Source organism: Pelmatolapia mariae, linkage group LG6, assembly GCF_036321145.2.
Source record: "Pelmatolapia mariae isolate MD_Pm_ZW linkage group LG6, Pm_UMD_F_2, whole genome shotgun sequence".
Taxonomy (NCBI): domain Eukaryota; kingdom Metazoa; phylum Chordata; class Actinopteri; order Cichliformes; family Cichlidae; genus Pelmatolapia; species Pelmatolapia mariae.
Genome location: NC_086232.1, coordinates 467016 through 484767, shown reverse-complemented (window position 1 = coordinate 484767; position 17752 = coordinate 467016).

The following is a 17752-nucleotide window of genomic DNA, read 5'->3' as shown; positions in this document are numbered from 1 at the left end:
AAAGGGAATTAATAGGCATTTTCACATAATAAATCTGCAACAGTAGGGCTGCGCATGTTGAGAAATAGAAATCTATTTTACTATTTGATATCTGGCAAATAGGTCTTTAAATTAGTTGGTGTTGATGCTTCTTATCACTTTTCTCTTAAACCCGTCCATGGGTGGATGGTGTCTGCTCATTATACTGGAGTGCTTTTGAAGAGAGGTATTTTGAATATAACTTTGTAAGGTGTAGTCCCCTGACTTATATACTCATCAATAAAATAGCTGTCTTTGCGCCATCTGAATTTCATGTTAATTACAGACAGATGAGGATTTTTTTTAAAGGTTTATTTGAAGATCATCACACACTGACAATGTTTTTTTTACATTGGAGTTTTCAGTGGTAGAGCACAGAGACAACTATGAAAAAGGCAAATGTATTGATTTATTTATTGATTTGGTGTCGGTAAAGTAACTATCTAAACTCTGTAACCTTAAAAACGGTCAGAATCTTCTCCTTCATTCATGCATCATTTCACTATAAAACAGTCACATCACATAGATCCTGCTGAGGGGAGATTACAAGTGCAGTCTCTTCAGAATCTTCATCTTTATTTCCACCACTCATTCCTTCTGAATGACTTTGACCTTCATCACTTGAGGTACTCGTTTCATCCTCATCCTTGTCCTTGCTCTGGTTCCCCTCCTCTTCATTCTGTCTGTTTAGTGCCCTCTCCCTCAGATCATCCCCCTCCAAACTTGAGCAGTCATCCGAAGTGTCGCTGTCTTCCTCCTTGTGTTCTCCTTTTTCCTCGTTGCTTAGTTCATTATTAGCTCCTTCTCCACCCCTCCACACTTCTCCCTCATCTGCCTGTCCTCCTTCTGTGTCCTCCATGGCATCCTCCTCCATGGCATCCTCTGCTGTTCTCTTGTCCCCTGGCCAAAGCTGAACACCCAGGTGGTCCTCCAGGTTCCTGATCCAGGTTCTCAGCCTCTCCCTCACATCTAATAGGAACCTGGGGACAGAGCCGCTATGGTCGGACTGCTGGCACACGTGATGGAGATATCCCACAAGCACCATCAAAACCATGATAACCAACAGAATGACAATAAGCCAAATCTTCACTGCCTTTCCGGATGTGGAGGGTGAGGGAGTTGTGCTAGATAGATATGTATTTTTTCTACCTGATGAAACAACGGCTGTAACTGAATTGGATGTTGGGGAGGATGTTGTTGTGCTGTTTGTAGCTCCAGAGGGAGAGTGTGAATAGCCTAAAGTTTGAGTAGATGTCATATTGTTCCCTAGAGTATAGTTTTGAGTGCCGGTAGCAAAAGATACGGGAATCAAGAGTATCAGTATAAACACTGACGTGAGAAGGATGGCTTTGGTCCTCATGGTGACTCTGTAAATCACTAAAAAGACAAAAAGCAGAAACTGCAGTTAAAATGATGTGAATGACAAGAAATGACTTCAGTAGCTCTAAAACCAATGAACAACCTGTGAACAGATTTGTCAGGTAATGTTTCTTTAAACACTAAATGATTATTCACTTTTATTTATATAGCACCAAACCACAACAACAGTTGCCTCAGGTCGCTTAATATTGTAAGGTAAAGGCCCTACAATAATACAGAGAAAGCCCAACAATGACACTACCCTTTTTGAGCACTTTGGTGACAGTGGGAAGGAAAAACAGTCAGAAACATCTGGCAGAACCAGGTGACCAGTAGGGGCTGTGGGGAGGGAGATGGTCAACAGTGGGTAATTATGCCTCCCCTACTAAAGAAGCATGCCGTGGTGGAGAGCTGGAAAAAGAAGCAGCGGCAACAACAGGTAGACACTACAAAGGCACACACAGGAAGACGTGTGTGTAAATACATAAACCCCACATTGTTTGCAATAAACAATTTCTGTAAATGTGCAGATGTGATTATTTGCCAGCAACTTTCCTCTCTATTTGGAACTGTATACAGTAGATACAGCACTGACTGTACTCTATAGCTCCATCCAGCAGGTAAATAGTTACATATTATTAACATATTATTAATTATTACATATTTTAAATGTTTTAAAGAACTTCAATAACTCAATAGACTCAAGAGCTGCATGACATTAGCCTGAATTCTAAAGAAAAGATTATTAAAAAAAATGATATCCTGTTTTATGATGTGATGGTTTATTTTCATTCTTCCATGATATGACCTTAGTGTCTCCTCACTGTGCAGCTGGTCTTTTTTCCTGCTACTTATCTCTTCTCCTGCATGTTGCATTACCATTCTGAACATGTCTCTGTCTCGTGGTTACAGCGTCACCAGTTTGCTGTGGTTTTTCAGAGGTTTTTCTTTCCCACGTTACTGAGTGCTTGCTAAGAGGGGAACTTTGCATTACACTGTATACAACAGATACATAGAGTCTGACAGATTGGAGATGAAACTACTTTAGCAGAGGTACAAAGGTGAAGAAGAAGCAAGAAATCTGCTATATTTAACATCATAAATGATAAACACACTGTACAGTGATTTAGCTAGAAGCCAGGCAAACAGGTTTTTCACTTGCATTTTATTTAGAATTTAACTATTGACATTATTAACATCATATTTTATAAATTCATATCTGAAAAAAAAAGTTCAGCTATGATAATGAGACACACACCTGTGTGAAGTGATAATCAGTCATGCTTGTATTAGTTACAGGAAGTATGCTGTCATAAGAGTTTTAGTTGCTTTTAGGATAATTAAAAATACAAGACTGACTGATGAAAAGCACACGGACACTCGCTGAAAACTTCACGAGGTACACCTGGTCAGCTGCTTGTTAATGCAAATCAGCAAATCACATGGCAGCAACTAAATGCATGTAGGAATGCAGTCATGGTCGAGATGATATCAGAACGGTGAAGAAAGGTGATTTAAGTGAATCTGGTTGTACTGAGTATTTCAGTAACTGCTGATCTACTGGGATTTTCCCATATAACCATGTCTACAGTCTACAAAGAAACTGGTCAGAAACAAAGCAGCAGCTCCCTGTGTGAGAACGCCTTGATGCCAAAGGTCAGAATGGACAGGCTGTTTTGAGCAGACAGGAAGACAACTGTAATAACCTTTCTCTATTTGAGTTATGTACTCTTCGTTGTGCATTTCAAAAAGAGCACCTTGGAATGCAGAACACATGAAACTTTAAGCAGATGGACTACAGAAAACCACACTGGCTCCCACTCCTGTTAGCACAGGAAACCGAGTCTACAGTTTTTGTGAAGCCATGAAAACCGTTTGCACAGAACACTACACTAATAACGAGAACGCCAAATGTTAAAGTAAAAAGGTTATATTTGCCCTGTTCACTGACTCACACTCATTCAGGCTCAGGATGTGGTTAGTTCTGTGCACTCTGCATCTGTGTTTCACTGAAAAAAACAGGAAATCGATTTTGCACCTATCTGCAACTTTGCAACAGCAACTGCAGTAATCAGGTGGTTTTCTAACTGGCACCTGTGGACCTGTGAATTCTGACTGTTCTATACACAGCACTAAATGTTCTTTTCACTGACAACAAAGTGAGTTTCACTGCTTCAGTCCACTTCAGATCACTGAGATCTGCACGTGGCCCACCATGCTAAATATTTATAATGTGGTCACTGTAATGAAGCTTTCATTACAGTGACCACATTAGAGTTCCTCATGAATAATGACAGCTGCTGAACTCTTATGAATCTCTGTAAAAGGAAACTCAGTTTTAGTTTAGTTAGTTAAATCATCCCAGGACTGAAGCTGATTCTAGCCACATGTTACATATTTTATTACCTTCAATTCAGATTCATTTCTCTCATACTGTAACACAGGAAACATTTGTTCTTTAAGAATGAAGAACATTTACAACAGGTAGGCAGAAGACGAGGAGGTGAATAAATATGTCCGATAAAGAAATGAGTTAAAATAAATGGGAAACTCTATAATACCAGGAAGATACAATATTAAAACGTAACAAACCAAACTAAAAACTGCAAGTATTTACTTACTCAGTAAATGAATAATTCAGTGAAGTAATGCCAAGCTCCCAAGAAAGACAGGATGTGAAGGAGGCAAAGTTATAGCTACGTATGTGAGAAGACTTAGAGAAGGGAAAGAGAGCAGACACCGAGGGTGGGTGGGGGAACAACAAAGATGAAGGCTTCAGAAAATAGGTTACCACATGCTTACATCTCACAGGTCTCATGCAGTCATTTGTCTAACTTTCCTTTTTTAGCATTTAAATGCAGTTTTTTTTTTCAAATGCAGCAGATATAAAATGCTAAAGACAGAAATTAAAGCTGCAAACAGAGAGGGCAGATGACCATTTGACCAGAGCTACAGCTTGGGCGAGCTATTGGTGATCATACGCACGCAGTCATTCCTATAAAGCATGTGAAGTTTGGGACAGATTACATGATGTACAACTGAGAAATACAATGTGATGTCCTAGAATAAAACAGCCCTAAAGGTCATGTTTTAAATTTGCTTATGTATTATGATTGTATAAACTCTTTGCTTTTATGTTGTTTTTTACTCTACTGTGTACAGCGACCTTGAGTGTTTTGAAAGGCGCTTTCAAATAAAATGTATTATTATTATTATGTTAATGTGCTAACACAGGGGTCAGCAACCTTTAACACCCAAAGAGCCGTTAGGACCCAGTTTCCACAGAAAAGAAAACACTGGGAGCGGCAAATACTTTTTGACATATAAAATGAAGATAACACTGTTATTGGTTTTTACCTTTACGCTTTGTATAAACAACTAAATTGTGTTGCTTATGAAATCCATGAAGTTCTACAGAGAAAATTAAATTTTATTTGTGTAATGAACACATTTTGAACTCTTAAAAATATATAACAAAAAGGAAAGACACCCAGGTGAAGGTCTCTTTTAAATGAATTAAAAAGCTGAACTTAAATTATTCATATAGCAAACAAAAACTGTAGTGAACCGTCATCCTTATATCACTTATGGGATTTCGCAGCCTGTAGCGGAGCTTTGACCTGAATTTTAAAAATAATTGGAAAAAATCAACTGCTAAAAAAATGAAAAATAAATATTTGCAAAATATCTGGATAAATATTTATTTTACGTGGTTAATGTGTGTGGCACGGCGTGGTCTGCAGCGCCGCTGCAGGGGAGGCGGACGCACCTGAGCGGCATCCGCAATCAAGCCTCGCTTAAAGTCTGTGCTCTCTCTGCTGTTGTGTTGGTGTGTGTGTCTGGCTGTGAGCTGGAAAGCTACAGCCGGCTGTGTGGCTTCAGCAACCATGTGTGCAAAGTCGTCAATTAAGAAAAAAGCATGTTCGTGCAAACATCATTTTTTTCCAAACCACGTGGAGCCCCAGTATAAAGCCGCATGCGACTCCGGAGCCGCATGTTGCCGACCCCTGTCCAAGGAGAAGGCCCGAAATGGTGAAACAAGAACATTTTAACCCTCATGCTCATTGTGAAAATTTAGCATAAACATTGTTGAAATTGCTGTTGTTGGTGCTCCCTTAGCAGACCACAACAAAATACAGTGCACTCACCACAAAACGAAGCATGTTGCTACTACCTTTGAAATATCTCAGCTTGCATAGGAAATATAATGCCCATCCCTTTCATAAATGCACAAGAGATAGTTTCACCAGGTGGAGCAAGACTTTTCTCTGCATGTGAGCTGAGGCTACTGCAATGACATTTTGTGGCACTATGGAGGCGTTTGCTATCCCCGTGTATGAGACCCATTCTCTGCATGTGCGTCTCTCAGCTTAAGCAGTGTCAGAGCGTAAATGGAGCGGATACACCAACATGGCTCCAAATTTACATCATTTCAAATCACTAAATTAAAGAGGTTATTGTAATGATATAATGAATCCAACTCACAAAAGAAATGAATAAAAAACACATTTCCCTATTTTAGCTTCCTCGATGCTGCACACTGATTAGATATTTTATTTTAGGTTTCTGTAATGGGTAATCCACCACTATGCACAAGCTCTTTGATCAATTATATTGTCTTGAAGCATGCTCAATCATCCAGGTAAGTAAATCTCCAAAAGTTGATTGTGTTCATCTGGACATGGCGTTTTCAGTGGGAGAAACGTTTCGTCACTCATCCAGGTGACTTCTTCAGTCTCAGCTGACTGCAGGTTTCAATCTTATAAACAGTACATTTGCATAATGACTGAAACCAGCCCAGTGAAGGAACAATGATGAAGGAACTGTCCTCCCAGGCCTTTGTTCCTTCAGTGGGCTGGTTTCAGTCATTATGCAAATATATTGTTTATAAGATTGGGGAAACCTGCAGTTAGCTGAGACTGAAGAAGTCACCTGGATGAGTGACGAAACGTTTCTCCCACTGAAAACGCTACGTCCAGATGAACAGAATCAACTTTTGGAGAGCAATTATATTATTTGTACTAAAATATACATTTTCAATTGACTTTAACTAAAAGCGGAAGGAACAGAAAAGCTTGTTCTTATTTTTCTTTAAGATATCAAATTACAGTTTTTACTTGCATTCCTGAGCAGAAAAACATGTTTTATTGGTTCAACGTTATGCTTGATTAATGCCTGACTTCCCAGAGAAGTACCAGATTTCTAAAATTCATGTATGTCTTCTTGTTTTTATGACAGGTTGAAGGTTTTGGCTGAAGTATCACTGCCCACATCAGCAACAGGAAAAGTGAAACTACAGTGATGCAAAGGCTGAACCAGAAGCAAATTTGTGGCAGTGACACCACACTCGGCTCTCGTGACACCACACTGTCAGAGGATGCATGTAAATGCATGCGGCATGGAAAAAACATATTTTTTCTTTGTTTGTTTCACAGCAGGTAAGCTTGCTTGTTTTTCTCATCAGCCAGTCTTTTTGGTAAAATGGTTCTAGGAAGCATATTATCTTGATATATACACAGTACAGCAGCTAAAATCACTACTGAACACCACTTTTCCAAGTAAATATATTTCTAAAGGTGCTGTTGACATGAAATTCTTACCAGATGTCGACAATAATCCATCCAATCCACACATGCAAAGAAATCAAACCATAGATGTCCATAAATGATGTGTAATAATGAGAAATGACACAGGAAGTATTGACATGCATACTCTGTGTAAAAGCCTTGTTGTTGGTGATGACAGCTTCAAGGGCTTGAGAGTCCTGAGCAGTATCTTAGCTGGGGTGGCTGTAGCTCAGGTCTCTGTCTGCATGCCAAGTATCCTTAGTATCAAACCTCAAGTTGCTCTCTGATGCATCCATCACAGTATGAATGTGTGTGAATGTTAGTTAGTGAGCACTTAATACCATAGAAGAAAGTGTGAATGACTGTGATTGGGTGAATGTGGCATGTTGTGTAAAGCGTTTTGAGAATCAGTCCATTTACCATTCCCACGACTGCATTCTTCTGGACAGAGCTCTTGGATGTTATTCCTGGGATCTGTTGGAGTCACTGCACCGAGTGCTCCGGTTACCACTGGGACCACCGTTACCTTTACCCTCTACATTTTCTTGAGCTCGTCTCTGAGCCCTTGGTACTTCACCAGCTTCTCGTGTTCCTTCTTCCTGATGTTGCTGTCATTCAGTATCACTTCATCTATCACTACAGCCGTCTTCTTCTGTTTGTCTACCACCAATATGTCCAGTATATATACAGCCTGCACCTGGGGTCTTGCCTGGTGTGATAGACCCCAGCCTCTATGGATCTTGTACTCAGAGCTTGTTGTTGTGCAGCCATGATGGAAAGTCTATAGGCAGTTTTAGGTTTAGATCAACAAGCCACAAAGACAAGCATCCCACAGTGAAAAACCTCTAGTATCTATGAAATCAGCAGTGAACAAATTTATAGAAAATCAAGTGTTTTAACAAATTAGAGTTTAAGAATTGATTTCAAGTCTTGTTTCTAACTTTGATGTTTAGTACAGAGATAATGGCTGCTATTTGCATGTGTACCTTTAGTGCAGGCTACCATAAAACTTTCCATCTCATAGAAACATAGCACTCTGTGAATAGATGGCCCACAACCCCCCAAACATTGTGGTTAGCACCTTTTTTTTTTCTTTTCCAAATGTAGTATTTGTCTTTAGTCTACTGCATGTTAGAAAGAATGTTTTTGTTCTATGTTGCTATTTAAAGTTTTGAAAGCTCAGAGGAGGGTTGTTTATGAATCCTGAAATCCTGCAGATGATTGGAGGACTGTTCAGAACTACATAAACTTGTGAAAATGCGGTGAGGTTTTTGTTACCTCTATGCAGATTGCGCTTAAAAATGAAAAAAGAAAAAGTATTTCATGATCCTCAGTATCTGTGTGTAGAAAATTACCCTCTAACTTGCTAAGAAACTGCAACTTCAGAGGGTTAGATATCTAAACCAATTCTCTCTGGACATTCGAACTCAGCTTGATCATTGATGAAGACTGTTACTGTGACCTGAAGGTTTATTGGCTTTACTTTCTACATTTTGTAATCGTATCACCAGATACCAACCATATGTTCTGGACACTCGGGTACAGAGAGGGGCTGAGCTGTCAACTGTTCCCCTCCGGTGGTGAGTTGGATCAGGTGGCGGGGGAGGATGCTGGACAGACCCAGTGCACCTAAACGCGTAGTGAGGGTGTGTTGGGAACGTCTAGCAGAGGCCCCAGTCTGCGAGATCTTCAACGCACACCTCCAGCAGAGCTTCAACAGCATTACGAGGGAGATTGGGAACATTGAGTCCGAATGGACCATGTTCAGCATCTCCATTGCCGAAGCTGCTGCATTGAGCTGCGGCCGCAAGGTGGTTGGTGCCTGTCGTGGTGGTAATCCCCGAACCAAATGGTGGACACCAGAGGCAAAGGGAACCACCAGGCTGAAGAAGGAGTCCTATCGGGCTTGGTTAGCCTGTGGGACTTTGGAGGCAGCTGATAGGTACCGACAGGCCAAGCGGAATGCAGCTCGGGCAGTGACTGAAGCAAAAACTTGGGTGTGGGAGGAGTTCGGAGAGGCCATGGAAAAAGACTTTCGGACTGCCTCGAAGAGATTCTGGCAAACCGTCAAGCGTCTCAGGAAGGGAAAGCGGTGCTCTACCTGCACTGTGCATAGTGCTGGCGGAGCGCTGCTGACTTCGACTGAGAAAATTGTCGGGTGGTGTGGAAGGAATACTTCGAGGACCTCCTTAATCCCACTGACACGTCTTCCGAGGAGGAAGCAGAGTCTGGGGATGAGGGGGATGACCCGCCAATTTACGGGGCCGAGGTCACTGAGGCAGTTAAACAACTCCTTGGTGGCAGAGCCCCTGGTGTGGATGAGGTCCGCTCCGAGTTCCTGAAGGCTCTGGACGTTGTAGGGCTGTCCTGGTTGACACGCCTCTACAATGTTGTGTGGAGATCAGGGACAGTCTGTTCCAACTACAGGGGGATCACACTCCTCAGCCTCCCTGGGAAAGTCTACGCCAGGGTGCTGGAAAGGAGAGTTCGTCCGCTAGTTGAACCTCAGATACAGGAGGAACAATGCGTTTTTCGTCCTGGTCACGGAACACTGGACCAGCTCTTTATCCTCTCAGGGATACTTGAGGGCGCATGGGAGTTTGCCCAACCAGTCTACATGTGTTTTGTGGACTTGGAGAAGGCATTCGACCGTGTCCCTCGGGGTGTCCTGTGGGAGGTGCTGCAGGAGTATGGGGTGTCTGGCCCATTGCTACGGGCCATTCCATCCCTATACAACCGTTGCAAGAGCTTGGTTCGCATTGCCGGCAATAAGATGCACTCATTCCCGGTGGGTGATGGGCTCCGCCAGGGCTGCCCTTTGTCACCGATTCTGTTCATAATTTTTATGGACAGGATTTCTAGGCGCAGCCAAGTGGCGGAGGGCTTTCACTTGGGTGGCCTCAGAATCTCATCTCTGCTTTTCGCGGATGATGTGGTTCTGTTGGCTTCATCGGGTGATGGCCTCCAGCTTGCACTGGAACAGTTTGCAGCCGAGTGTGAAGCAGTGGAAATGAGGATCAGCACCTCCAAATCTGAGGCCATGGTTCTCAGCCAGAGAAGGGTGGAGTGCCCACTCTGGGTCGAGGATGAGTTCCTGCTCCAAGTGGAGGAGTTCAAGTATCTCAGGGTCTTGTTCGCGAGTGATGGGAGAAGGGAGCCGGAGATCGACAGACGGATTGGTGCTGCGGCCGCAGCACTGCGGCCGCAGTGATGCGGACGCTGCACCGGTCCGTCGTGGTGAAGCGGGAGCTGAGTGTAAAAGCGAAGCTCTCAATTTACCAGTCGATCTACGTCCCTACCCTCACCTATGGTCACGAGCTGTGGGTAGTAACCAAAAGAACGAGATCGCGGATACAAGCGGCGGAAGGTTGGCTGGCTTCTCCCTTAGAGATAGGGTGAGAAGTTCAGCCATCTGGGAGGGGCTCGAAGTAGAGCCACTACTCCTCCACATCAAAAGGACCTAGCTGAGGTGGTTCGGGCATCTGACAAGGATGCCTCCTGGGCGCCTCCTGGGTGAGGTGTTCCGGGCATGTCCCACAGGGAGGAGGACCTGGGGCAGACCCAGGACATGCTGGAGAGCTTCTATCTCTCGGCTGGCCTGCGAAGGCCTTGGTGTTACCCTGGATAAGCTGGAGGAGATGGCTGGGGAGAGGGAGGTCTGGGCTTCTCTGTTTAGGCTGCTGCCCCCGCCATCCGGTCCCGGATAAAGCAGAAGAAGATGGATGGATGGATGGATGGATGGATGGATGGATGGACTTTCTACATCAGAAAAGACAATCTTGGGAAGATGGCTTGTGATGGACCAAGTTGAAAACAGGAGTCGTCACAGGAATTATTAGAAAAATTGGGTTTTTATTTATTTAACCCAAAAATTATATTTACAAAAGTAATACATTTTGAGCTCATAAAAGAGGCCAAAGAAACAAAACTGAACTCAGGCAAAAACTGCAAACTCAACAAACCAAGTAACTGCCCAAACTAACATAACTGACCTAAACATGAAATGACACACAATGGTATATATTCAATTCAATTCAATTTTATTTATACAGCGCCAAATCACAATAACAGTCGCCTCAAGGCGCTTTATATTGTACAGTAGATCGTACAATAATACATACAGAGAAAAACCCAACAATCATATGACCCCCTATGAGCAAGCACTTTGGCGACAGTGGGAAGGAAAAACTCCCTTTTAACAGGAAGAAACCTCCGGCAGAACCAGGCTCAGGGAGGGGCGGGGCCATCTGTTGTGATTGGTTGGGGTGAGAGAAGGAAGACAGGATGAAAGACATGCTGTGGAAGAGAGACAGAGATTAATAACCGATGTGAATCAATGCAGAGAGGTCTATTAACACATAGTGAGTGAGAAAGGTGACTGGAAAGGAAAAACTCGATGCATCATGGGAATCCCCCAGCAGCCTACGTCTATTGCAGCATAACTAAGGGAGGATTCAGGGTCACCTGGTCCAGCCCTAACTATATGCTTTAGCAAAAAGGAAAGTTTGAAGCCTAATCTTAAAAGTAGAGATAGTGTCTGTCTCCTGAATCCAAACTGGAAGCTGGTTCCACAGAAGAGGGGCCTGAAAACTGAAGGCTCTGCCTCCCATTCTACTTTTAAATACTCTAGGAACAACAAGTGAGCCTGCAGTGCGAGAGCGAAGTGCTCTAATAGGGTGATATGGTACTACAAGGTCATTAAGATAAGATGGGGCCTGATTATTTAAGACCTTGTATGTGAGGAGCAGGATTTTGAATTCAATTCTGGATTTAACAGGAAGCCAATGAAGGGAAGCCAAAACAGGAGAAATCTGCTCTCTCTTTCTGGTCCCTGTCAGGACTCTTGCTGCAGCATTTTGGATTAACTGAAGGCTTTTCAGGGAGTTTTTAGGACTTCCTGATAATAATGAATTACAGTAGTCCAGCCTGGAAGTAATAAATGCATGAACTAGTTTTTCAGCATCACTCTGAGACAGGATATTTCTAACTTTAGAGATGTTGCGCAAATGGAAGAAAGCAGTCTTACATATTTGCTTAATATGTGCATTGAAGGACATGTCCTGGTCAAAAATGACTCCAAGGTTCCTCACAGTGTTACTGGAGGCCAAGGTAATGCCATTCAGAGTAAGAATCTGGTTAGATACCATATTTCTAAGATTTTCAGGGCCGAGTACAATAACCTCAGTTTGATCTGAATTAAGAAGCAGAAAGTTAGCGGCCATCCAGGTCTTTATGTCTTTAAGACATTCCTGCAGTTTAACTAATTGATGTGTGTTATCTGGCTTCATGGACAGATAGAGCTGCGTGTCATCTTCATAGCAGTGTAAATATATGCTATGTCTTCTAATGATACTGCCTAAGGGAAGCATGTATAATGTAAACAGAATTGGTCCTAGCACTGAACCCTGTGGAACTCCATAATTAACCTCAGTGTGTGAAGAGGACTCTCCATTTACATGAACAAACTGGAGTCTATTAGATAGATATGATACAAACCACTGCAGTGCAGTACCTGTAATACCTACAGCATGTTCTAATCGCTCTAATAGGATATTATGGTCGACAGTATCGAACGCAGCACTGAGGTCTAGCAGGACAAGCACAGAGATGAGTCCACTGTCAGAGGCCATAAGAAGATCATTTGTAACCTTCACTAAAGTTGTTTCTGTGCTGTGATGAGCTCTGAAACCTGACTGAAACTCTTCAAATAAGCCATTCCTCTGCAGATGATCTGTTAGCTGTTTGACAACTACTCTTTCAAGGATGTTTGATATGAAAGGAAGGTTGGAGATTGGCCTATAATTAGCTAAGACAGCTGGGTCTAGAGATGCTTTTTAAGTAAGGGTTTAACTACAGCCAGCTTGAAGGCCTGTGGTACATAGCTGATTATTAGAGATAGGTTGATCATATTTAAGATTGAAGCATTAATTAATGGCAGGACTTCTTTGAGCAGTTTTGTAGGAATGGGGTCTAAAAGACACGTTGATGGTTTGGAGGAAGTAATTATTGAAGTTAACTCAGAAAGATCGATTGGAGAAAAAGAGTCTAAATGAATATCAATGGTACTGAAAGTAGCTGTAGATAATATTACATCTGTGGGATGATTATTGGTAATTTTTTCTCTAATGATTGAAATGTTATTTGTGAAGAAGTTCATGAAGTCATTACTAGTTAACCTTAAAGGGATGGTTGGCTCAACAGAGCTCTGACTGTTTGTCAGCCTGGCTACAGTGCTGAAGAGAAACCTGGGGTTGTTCTTATTTTCTTCAATCAGTGATGAATAGTAAGATGTTCTGGCTTTGCGGAGGGCTTTCTTATAAAGCAACAAACTATTTCTCCAGGCTAAATGATGATCCTCTAAATTAGTGACACGCCATTTCCTCTCCAGCTTACGAGTTATCTGCTTTAGGCTACGTGTTTCAGAATTATACCACGGAGTCAGGTACTTCTGATTTGAGGCCTTAGTTTTCACTGGAGCTACAGTATCCAGAGTCGTACGTAGTGAGGAGGTAAAATTATTAACAAGATAATCGACCTCTGTTGGAGTAGCGTTCAGGTAGCTGCTCTGCTCTGTGTTGGTACAGGGCATTGAAGATGATAACAGTGGGTGGATTATATTCTTAAAGTTAGTTACAGCGCTTTCAGAAAGACATCTACTGTGATAAAGTCTACTCTCCACTGCTGTGTAATCAATTATTGTAAATGTAAATGTTATCAGGAAATGATCAGACAGGAGAGGGTTTTCAGGAAACACTGCTAAATGTTCAGTTTCTATGCCATATGTTAAAACAAGATCTAGAGTGTGATTAAAGTGGTGGGTGGGTTCTTTGAGTCTAATAACAGATTAAATGCCATGTTGAGGCTGTCATTTTTAGCATCTACATGGATGTTAAAATCACCCACAATAATTATTTTATCTGAGCTGAGCACTAAATCAGATAAAAAGTATGAGAAATCAGACAGAAACTCTGTGTAAGGCCCAGGTGGACGATAGATGATAACAAGTAAGACTGGTTTCTGAGTTTTACAGCTGGGGTGGACAAGGCTAAGCATCAGGCCTTCAAAGAAATTAAAAGTCTGTCTGGGTCTTTCGTTGATTAATAGGCTGGTGTGAAAAATTGCTGCCAAACCCCCCCCCCCCCCCATCGCATATAATGGCTGATCAGACCACTATGACACACAAGGGGGATACTAAACAAAACACAATCATAAACAAACAATGCAGTACAGTCTGGTTTGTTATTAAACTAAAGATCAAAGAAGAAAATCAAAACTATTGAATCCTAAACTCAATATCCAATTAAATGCTAATACTTTTTCTTTAATAAAAGAAAACACATTCTCCCCCTTCAGCAGGAAGTGGTGGTGCAGTCCAATTATCCCTTTGTATTTAAGGGTAAGAAGTAAAGAAACAAAGGTTAGTCAAAAGTCAAATTAATGAACTGGTGTGAATACGTAAGTAAACTAAATGTGCGTGCTTACAAATAGAACAAATTTATCCAAACCAGTCAATAAACTTATTGGAAACTAAAGTGTGTTATTGTGTTCAAATGAAGAAATGAAAATACACAAGAGTTACCGACTTTAGAGTGTGGCCATGGGTTTGGCCATCACATGGCGCCTGTGTTCAGTTTTGGTGCTGCTACTACCCGTTTACCTGTTGTTTTTGTTTTGTTTTTTGCTTTCCTGCTAATGTGTCATTGTCTTTCTTCTCACTGGGTGCATGATCTTCAAACTCTATTATACATCCAAGCTGCTATGAGAAATCAGTTTTCCGTGCATGGTGAATCTCACCCTCAGTGGTCTCAGTATGTCCTCACAGCCAGCGCCAGTGGAGCTACTCGGTGACCTCTCACTGGCACAGACCCTCCGTCTGTGCCAGTGAGAGGTCACCGAGGGCTAGAGTCCAAGTGAGACTGTGGCTGCTTTGGAGACAACAAATTGGTGGGAAATCTTTGCCGTGGCTACCTTCTGCAAAGAACTCAGCACTGGACTCTCTTAGAATGGCACTGATAAATTTGTGCTCAATCTCAAATAAAACTTTGATCTCTGGATTTCTTGGCAACTTGGCAGACAGAATTGGATCACACCCCCCCTCACTAAACTATCTCCTAAGGATAATTCATTTCACAGCTCACTCTGTTCTTCAGAATGTGCTGGAGGCCTTGGCACAGTTTTTAGGAGTAGCTCTTTGTGCCAACTCGTGAGCACAGATTTATTTTGAATGTGGGTGATTTTAGTCTCCACGTAGATGATGCTCCAAATAAACCTGTAACAAAATTCATTAGCAGACTCTTACAGACTTACAGACTCTTAATTTTATTGTGTCAGGGCCCACAACAAGGACTTTTTTAGATCTGGGTATGAATATAGTCTCTTTATTCTAAAGAAATTTTTATTTTTGAACACATGTTTTTTCTTTTTAATTTATTTTCAGATGTAAATAGTGGTCATCATTTTATCACCTCTAATATTTTTAATCATCTTTCTTTGCTGCTATTTTAAACATTTGTGATGCTTTTTTCCTGAACAAAGATGTAGAGATCATGGTTCTGTCATGAAACTGCTGTGCAGGCAGGAAAGGATCCAAAAGCACACTTCACCGAGGCGTGACGTGAACTCCAAAATCCCAGCTTTCTTTGCTGGGAAAAGGCGATACAAAACTAAACTGGGAAATTCTAACTCACGAGGAAACACAGGGAGAGTGACACAGCCATGAGGGAGGATAAGACACAGAACTGAGGGAGACGCGGACATAAATACACAGAAGGATCAGACGTGGAGCACACCTGACACAAATAACCATAGCAAGACAGGAGAAGAGCAAACACAACACGATGCACACTGATGGGAGACTATCAAAGTAAAACAGGAAGTACACTGGAGGGAGAGAGAGGACATGGAGGAACTGGGGAACGTAGATAAACATGACGAAATGAGGGGCAACGAGGCACAAGAACTCACACCACGATACAAACACAGACACACAGAGGGCAACAACACAGGGGGAAATCTAATAACTAAACTAACAGAACAACCCAGGCACTTACAAAATAATAACAAAGTAGACTTAACATGATACAAAATAACATGAAACTACAAGAACACAAAACACTGGCTCAAATGGCCCAGAACCATGACAGGTGCATCCTTTCATTGATCACTGTTCACCCGTTTTAGACAGCAAACAGAAACATCTTTATCCTGTGTGAAATACAGCACGCGCTGTTTCAAGCGTAGTTGTCAGAATGTGAAACCTTTGTGGATTTCCAAACTCCAGGTTCATCTTTGTCATCTTATATTCTTTTAATATGGTCAAAGATGTGAGGGCTACATATTTTTAAAATTGAATTTATCTTTAAACCTCAACACAATCAGAGACATCATTACACCTTTAAGCTCTTCTCTAACTGTTTACTGAAATGAAGAGAATTTTTTGTTAATAGCATTCATGATATCAGAGCAGTTATTACCCCTCCTCCTTGCTCTCTGACCACATGCCTTAACTGGCTGACAATCTCAAAGATCTTTGTATCAATATCTCTGAACACTCAACAACATCAGGCCTTTAATTTCTGGTTGTTTACCTAAACAAGCTGTTATTTAGCACTGACCCCTCCCACCAGAATTTATCTCCAAAATATTAGAAAAAGTGGTGGCCAGCCAGCTTCCAGAGGTTTAAACTGCCCACAACATTTGAGATACATTTCAGTCTAAATTTCAACATGATATTTACATGATATTTCACATTATAATTTAATGCATAGAGATACAGATGAATATTCAACCCTTGTACCCTTGGAAGTCTCAGCTGCCTTTCACATATATCACAGTACCTGACTGAGAGACTTATATCTTAGGGTCGCAGCTCTGACTGGCTTCTTCCTCTGTCTCTCTCACTAAAGCTTTTCAGTTCCTGTTGCTAATTTTGTGTCCTCCTCTGCAACTCCATCTTGTGTTGAGCTGCTAGGTTCTGCACTGCTATCGTGTTTGCTCTGTACATCCTTGACACACCCTGAATAACTTTGAAGAAGTCTCATATCTTTTTTACACAGATGATATTCAGCTGTGCTTGTGTTTCAAACACTAGAACATAGCCAAATTATCTGTCCTTCAAGACTGCATACATACTGCAACAGAGAAGAAGACATCAGAGGGTCTTCTTCTGCTTTTAAAAAACAAGACCAACATTGGCCATTAGACACACAAACAGGACTAGTCCTGAGTTTTTAGCTGTACTAGGTCTTTGCAAGTATTTTTTCTGCATTTCTCTTTGATTACATTGATGCTGATGCACATATTGTAGAAATGTGGAAGAATATACAAGAGAAACCAAAAGATACTTAAAGATGTGTGTTTGTAGTTATTATTCTTTGAATGATTTAGGTAACTGTTTGTTACAGTTTTTCATGATTGCTAAGACACATTCCTGGAAAGCTGCTCTCCTTTTCCCCAAACTCTGAACACAAAACCCAATTTTCAAGTTACATTCACAAAACCTCTGACTCTTCTTGCAAAACCAAACTTTCACCCCAAAACAGTTGAATTTGTGCTCAAAACTGAACTATGCCGTCAAATCATGCCTCAAGTCAATCTAAATTATATTCTCTACTGAGTAGTCACTAAACGCTACATAGAAAAAAGGAAAACACAATGCTGAGGACATGAAGCGGTAGAAATAAATGTTTAATTAGGCTAAATGTATGTTGCAAAACAAAATACCTGGGCATTTCTAACACCTGTACATAGAAAAGAGAATTTGCCAAAAAAACAGAAATCCTATGCATTTACATGTAGCACTTGTTTGT